Source organism: Strongylocentrotus purpuratus, unplaced genomic scaffold (assembly GCF_000002235.5).
Source record: "Strongylocentrotus purpuratus isolate Spur 01 unplaced genomic scaffold, Spur_5.0 spur5_scaffold_14, whole genome shotgun sequence".
NCBI lineage: Eukaryota > Metazoa > Echinodermata > Echinoidea > Camarodonta > Strongylocentrotidae > Strongylocentrotus > Strongylocentrotus purpuratus.
This window is the reverse complement of record NW_022145599.1, coordinates 8,285,687-8,293,326: the sequence shown is the minus strand read 5'-3', so window position 1 is coordinate 8,293,326 and position 7,640 is coordinate 8,285,687. Positions and strand designations below refer to the sequence as shown.

Here is a 7,640-nt window from a genome sequence, read left to right as displayed (position 1 = left end):
ATAATTACAATTCACACTTTCATTATTTATATATAATAAAAAGCGTACTCAATTATATAATATATAATGAAAAGCACATTTCCATTATATAATATATAATGAAAAGCCATTTCCATTATATAATATATAATGAAAAGCGTATTTCCATTATATAATATATAATGAAACTCACATGTCCATTATATAATATATAATGAAAAGCGTATTTCCATTATATAATATATAATGAAAAGCACATTTCCATTATATAATATAATGAAAAGCGTATTTCCATTATATAATATATAATGAAAAGCACATTCCATTATATAATATATAATGAAAAGCACATTTCAATCATATAATATATAATGAGAGGCGTATTTCCATTATATAATATATAATGAAAAGCACATTTCCATTATATAATATATAATGAACAGCGCATTTCCATTATATAATATATAATGAAAAGCGCATTTCCATTATATATTAAATAACGATTGTGTATGCAAATGTCAATGGTTGGTAACGCCCATAATATGAATATTCATGAGCTTGACTGATATTATTATCCTCTATTCCAGGCACCTTTCCATTTTGTGTTCTTTGTGCATTCTTATCAGAAATCCTACGTGCGGTAAATAAGTCTCTGTATCACCATTCTCCTTCTTATTTGTATGCAGATTTGGTTATAATGATTGATAACTGTAATCATCCTCATTATTTTAATAATAAATTTTTCTATCTGTGATGGAAGTTTTTATGTACGATTGCCTGATCTGAAGACAAGACTTTCGCTGCATGCATATTTAATGTATGACGTCACCCACACAGAGTGAGAGCTCGAGGTTTTCTTTGAAAGTTTGATGGTGAGTACAGCTGTAATTACGTTCAAATCTCGTAAATTGAATCATATTTATAAACATATCTGCTGTAGGTATGAATCTGCTGATTTGTCTGTACATTGTGAAGTGGTTTAAAATGGTTATTACTGATGAATTTAGGAGTAATCTACACTCGAACTTTTGATTCGTTATTTATCGTCGTGAGAATATTTCAGCTCGATTGCCATCGTCACTCCTTGATCCTTGGCCCAAACTTTCGGGCGAGACCCTCTCTGAAAATTAGATACGAGTATAGGGTCTATAGGCAGATCACTTCACTAGCGCTAGCTGCATCAATGATCCAAGCTTTTTGTTACTTTTAGGTCCAACTGTTGAAAAACTACTTTCATAGTTGGGTCAGAAGAAAGTTAATAGCTAACACTAAAAAGCATGGTCACAGTTGACATGAGTTGTGAACAAGCGCCAAAATTTGGACCAGATACCGAGATAGATAGACGAGTACGAGAGTAGAAAATTTGAGGCCTAGGCCTACAGACCAGTAAATAATTGGACTACCTGTGAACAGGCGCGGATCCAGGATTTCTTAGGGGGAGCCCAAATTTGAAAAAAATCTGCACCACCCCACTCTTTCATGCAGGTTCCGCTAAACGTTTCTCTAAGTAGGTGAAGGGGGGGGGGGGGGGAGGTATTTACGATCAAGTAGAGCGTTGTGAAATTGGCTTGGTGTCTAAGGGCAAAGAACGTGCGGGGGTCAAGGTGTGGAACCCCCAGAAGCTCAGGGGTATAGGCATTTAATTGCGATCAGATGAGCATATTAGCATAACTTATTTGTGACACTGGCAGGACACTAATTGGCGCCACTATTCTTTCTTTCTTTATGAATTTGCCATTGTCCCACAAACGCATTAAAAAGTATAATTTATTAAACATTAAGGAAAAATCTCGGAAAATTATGTCATTTCAGCAACATTTGTAAATCACCGGTAATCACCGGTATCGAATTAGAAATAAACCACGTTTGAATTATATTTGGGGGGCATCTGTCAACCCCCCCCCCCCAAGTCCCCTTCCCCATCGGTACGCCAGTGCCCCTCCCCCCCCCCCAATCTACACGTAACTGATCTCCCCTACCTTTCTCTTTTTTTCTTTCCCTTTCTCTCCTATTTCCCTTTCCTTTCCCTTCCTACTCTCTGTTTTAGGTTTGCTAGGGGGAGGCAAGGGCCTTTTGGCCCCCCTCCCCGATCCACACATTGTTGGCGGGATTAATCGCAACTGTTCTCCCCTTCTTATCTCTCTTTTCTTTTCTTTTTCCTCTTTTTTGTTCCCTTTTAGCTCTCCTCTATCCCTTTCCCTTTCCCTTCCTTCTCCTTTTTTTTTGGGGGGGGGGGGGAAGGGAGGAGGAGGCAAGGGCCTTTCCCCCCCCCCCCCCCCGAACTACAACTTGTTGGCGGGAAAATTGCAACTGATTTCCCCCTTCTTTTCTTCTTCCTCTTTTTTCCTTCTCTTTATCCCCTCTTTACTTTTTTTCTTTCCCTTTCCTTCCTTCTCTTTTATTTTTTGATGGGGGGAGGGGGAGAGGTTACAGCTGGGAGGCAAGGCCCTTTCGGCCCCCCGATCTCCTTTTCCCCATTTTCTTTTCTTCTTCCTCTTCTTTCTTTCCCTTTCTCTCCTATTTTCCTTCTTTTCCTTCTCTCTCTCTCTCTCTCTCTCTCTCTTTTTTTCTCTGTCATATATAGATCTAGGTCCATATCTATTTTGCGTTTTTTCAATTTGATAGAATGAACAGTTACAAGACATGCATCTAGATCATCTAGAGACTGTAGATCAACTAGATCTGGATCAAGGAATTGAATATAAATTTCAATGTTAGATAATGAAGGAGGGCTTTTTTGGTAAAGAGAAAAGCCAAATTAAAATAGAACAATTAATTCTGCAAATGCTCATCAATGTTTAAAGGATCATGCTCATTTCCTTTTATTCTAAGAATTAAATCCCCCCCCCCCTCTCTTTTACAGGAAAATGTACAGAGACACTTGTTGCAGTTAATGCATGCAGTACCAAATGCTTGCTTTCTTGGAGTATGTGCTTGAAACAAGAATGTCCTGGAGAAAACAGACCACCCATAGGAAAGAAATGAGCCTGCCGCATACTCCTGCGGCAGACTTGCCGCAGATCTGCAGCAGACCTGCCGCAGACAGTCATCTTTTTCACATGCAAATTAGTTTTGCCGCAGACTTGCCGCAGACTTGCCGCATACTCTTTCAGTATGATGAAGAGTGCGGCAGACCTGCCGCAGACTCTTCATCATACTGAAAGAGTATGCGGCAGGTCTGCCGCAGACTTGCTGCAGACCTGCCGCACACTCTTTCAGTATGATGAGGAGTCTGCGGCAGGTCTGCCGCAGACTTGCCGCATACTCATTCAGTATGATGAAGAGTCTGCAGCAGGTCTGCCGCAGACTTGCTGCAGACTTGCCGCATACTCTTTCAGTATGATGAAGAGTCTGCGGCAGGTCTGCCGCAGACTTGCCGCAGACTCTTCATCATACTGAAAGAGTATGCGGCAAGTCTGCGGCAAGTCTGCGGCAAAACTAATTTGCATGTGAAAAAGATGACTGTCTGCGGCAGGTCTGCCGCAGACTTGCCGCAGACCTGCCGCATACTCTTTCAGTATGATGAAGAGTCTGCGGCAGGTCTGCCGCAGACTGCCGCAGACTTGCCGCAGACTTGCCGCATACTCTTTCAGTATGATGAAGAGTCTGCGGCAGGTCTGCCGCAGACTTGCTGCAGACCTGCCGCAGACTCTTCGTCATGAATATTCATATCTCATATAGACCTGCTGCAGACCTGCCGCATACTCTTTCATATCCAGTACGTGGCAATAAAGTATGCATGTAGAAGAACCAGTAATAAACTGATTGATACTTCATAATCGATATTGGCAATATCGATATTACCAATTAGGTAATACCAATAGATATCGACATTACCAATTAGGTATATTCTATTCTCAATTGTATTAACTTCATCACATTGATCATTTGAAGTGTATTCAAGAGTAAGGTGACACAGGCTCGTACACATATATATACTAAATATGTATATTGTTTCTTGGTTAGTAATCATAGTTTCTTCGTTAGTAATCAATATATCTATTGCTTAAACGTGAATGTAATTGTAACATGATCAGACAAAATAATCTATTGGTTAATAATGGCAAAAGGAAAATAGAAATCACAAAAATGATGTGCATTGTCTTAATTTGCTTAACAAATCATGATAAATGTATTTTTCTGTCACACGTGTAAAGTAATAATGAATATGCATGAGATGATTGGTTTCAATTGGCCCTATTAGACTTTAATGGGATTTCCTGTGGCAGACCTGCCGCAGACTGTTCCTGTGGTGTACTGGTATGCGGCAAGTCTGGAGCAAAGTTTCGCCCTGCCGCAGATCTGCCGCAGACTGTTCCTGTGGCATACTAGTATGCGGCAAGTCTGGAGCAAAGTTTCATCCTGCCGCAGATCTGCCGCAGACTGTTCCTGTGGCATACTAGTATGCGGCAAGTCTGCAGCAAAATTTCATCCTGCCGCAGATCTGCTGCAGACTGTTCCTGTGGCATACTAGTATGCGGCAAGTCTGGAGCAAAGTTTCATCCTGCCGCAGATCTGCCGCAGACTGTTCCTGTGGCATACTAGTATGCGGCAAGTCTGCAGCAAAATTTCATCCTGCCGCAGATCTGCCGCAGACTGTTCCTGTGGCATACTAGTATGCGGCAAGTCTGGAGCAAAGTTTCATCCTGCCGCAGATCTGCCGCAGACTGTTCCTGTGGCATACTAGTATGCGGCAAGTCTGCAGCAAAATTTCATCCTGCCGCAGATCTGCCGCAGACTGTTCCTGTGGCATACTGGTATGCGGCAAGTCTGCAGCAAAATTTCTTTCTGCCGCATACTTCGGCATACTCTTTGCCGCAGACTAAAAGTCTGCGGCAGGTCTGCGGCAGATCTGCGGCAGGTCTGCGGCAGGTCTGCGGCATACTTTTCACTTTCCTATGGGCACCACAAGAGAAGGTAAACATATTTACTTTTGATCTAACTTGATCTGTTTATTTTTTTTCAAGTAAAACAACATTTTGAAATGAGTGAGGTCAAGGCCAAGCTGGAGGGGATGCGAAGGGCTGGTTTGAGAAGTATGTATTAATGGGATGGCTATGTATGATTCCACATGAAAAAATTTGAGGCCTAGGCCTACAATGTACATGCAAGACATTTTTATGTTACAACAGAGATACATGTATGATGTAGGTATCAATGTTCAACTTTCATTCTCTTCTCTTTTCATTCAACAGACATACATGTACAGTATGGACTATGAAGTTCTACTTAGCCTCTTCAATGAACTGCTGTAGCTGCGACTGGGTATCAAAACCTTGGTATTATAAACTTCATAACCAGTGGCGGAGATATGTTGTTAGCCAGGGGGGAGGGGTCAGTGCCCCCCCCCCACTTTTTCAAGTACCCCCAGTATGCCCCTTTTATGGCCTTTTCACATAGGTAAAGTGCCAAATTACTTTGACAAGTTCCCCTATTAATTTGTAAAATTGCCCCTTCCCCATTTCACCTCTGATAAGTGCCCCTTATCCTTCGACAAGTTCCCATTATTCTATGCAATAAGTGTTCATTTTCCATTCTCATAACTGCCCTTTTTAATCTCTAGTAAGTGCCCCTTTTCAACTACGAGAAATGCCCCTTTTCACTTTTGATAAGTGCCCCCTCCATCTCCTGATTAGTGCTCTTTTCATCTCTGATGAGTGTCCCATTTTGTCTCTAATAACTGCCACTTTTATTTGACACGCCCCCTTTTCCTTCCTAATAAATGCTCTTTTTTCTGATCTTAAGTACCCCTTACCCTTCTCATAATTACCCCTTTTCATATCTCATAAGTGCCTTGTTTACTTTAACATGTGCCTCTTTTTCTTTTTAATAAGAGCCACTTCCCCATTCTCATAATAGCCCCCTTTCACCTCCAATAAATGCCCCTATTAAAATCTGATCTACACCTCCCTTTTTGTCTCGCCTACGAGCAAAAAGTGAGACATAGGCGCTGCTTTTCCGGTGACGGCGGCGGTGACGGCGTCAACATCAAAAACTTAACCTAAGGTTAAGTTTTTGAATTTTTGATATAATTTTCAAAGTTTAAGTTTTTAGTCAATGAAACTTAGACTATAGGGTTATCAAGTATTCCCAATCACGTGAGAATTCCCATTCTGATAAGTGCCTTTTTTCATTCCTGGTGAGTGCCTCTTTCTGTAGGTCTAAGAAGTGCCCCATTTTCACCTCTGATAATTACCCTTTTTACATGACACATGCTCCTTTTCCCCTTATCCCTGTAGTGTCCCCTTTTCCTCTCATCATTAAACGCGCCCCTAATTTCAAGCGACTAAGAGTAAGTTCCCCCAAAGCTCGCTCGCATTTATAGATGATATAATTACGTTACTTATTAAAGGTCTTTTCAGTCTTCCATTGTGAGAATGTGCTTATAACCCCATCAGGATTGGGTTTTTCCCTCTTAATAAGATGCAATTTTTTGTACTGCGACCTCACAAAACTTAAAATTTTCCTCGCTCGCAAATCAATTTTCATACCATCACACCAAACTGATACTTAAGCAATATCTTGTATGGTGTATAAAGAGAAACAAATGTTGAAATCGTCCCTGATAATGCAATCACAATGTAGGGGTATATACCATTGTCTAAAAAAATGGATATTTTCGCTTTGAGATTCCCTTTTTTTCCAGAAAGTGCCTATTTTGTTGGTGCCCCCCCCCCACTTTGGAAGACGCTCCGCCACTCCTGGGGGGACACATCAGTCAAAAGCGCGCACAGGGGGGGGGGGGGGGGGGGTTGAGGGGTAATGTGCCCCCCCTCCGAAGCTGAAATTTTTGAACCTGGATTTGGTCAAACTCCCAATAGATAAATATCATTCACAATTCTCTTCAAGCAGTACGTGTAACTTCACCTTGCAAGCAGTATGTTTAATTTTTTAATCACCTTGTATGTAAGGCCCTGTATTTCAGCTCAAATTGTTTAGTGATTGTGGACAGGCGAAGCAGGAAAGTAGAAAATTTGGCCTTCATACACACAACCACACCAGTGACACCATGAAACAGAAACACTATTACAATGATTACCGGTACTGAAACATAGTTTTCAAACTACCAAGGAGAGGTAACCAGGAACCAAGGTATAATACAATGATGCAATTTTACCCATGTTGTAGTAGTACATGGTAGTAGTACATGGTAGTAGTAACTATGGATATCCCGCCTCTTCTTTTATGCACATCCTTTCCACTGCTATCGCAAGTTTTAAAAAAGGGCCCAATGTCTGCATAACTAAGCAAGGTAGGAGTTCATTAAAAACATGATGTAAAACATTAAAGGTAAAGACCAGTATTGGAAACGCCCCAATTTCAAAAAATGAAATGGAAGCTCTCATTACCAATCATGTGAAAGAATATGTTTTGACTAAGACATGATGATAAAAAATTTGCCGGGAAACCGCCTACTAATTCATATATTTGGTAAATTTAATTCTCTCATGGTCTTGTGAGAGAGATAGGGTAGTCCCATATACATCTTTCTGTGTATAGTGCTTGTAACTTTACAAAGAATGGGCCAAATTTCTTATCATTTTGATGATTCCAGAACCTTGTAGATGCTAGATGCTAGATGATCAACCTTTTCTGATCGATTCCACAACGTTTCTTTCACAATGCAATCGCATGACCATTACTGGTCTTTACCTTTAAGT

The 7,640-nt window shown here is 40.8% G+C and overlaps 1 long non-coding RNA gene across 1 annotated transcript; it reads left to right on the top strand.

Moving 5' to 3' along the window:
• Positions 1-413: 413 nt before the first annotated feature.
• Positions 414-2,948, top strand: LOC115923463. The gene is made up of 2 exons (XR_004063897.1): positions 414-851; positions 2,843-2,948. It is a non-coding gene; the product is annotated as an uncharacterized LOC115923463 (long non-coding RNA).
• The last annotated feature ends 4,692 nt before the right edge of the window (positions 2,949-7,640 follow it).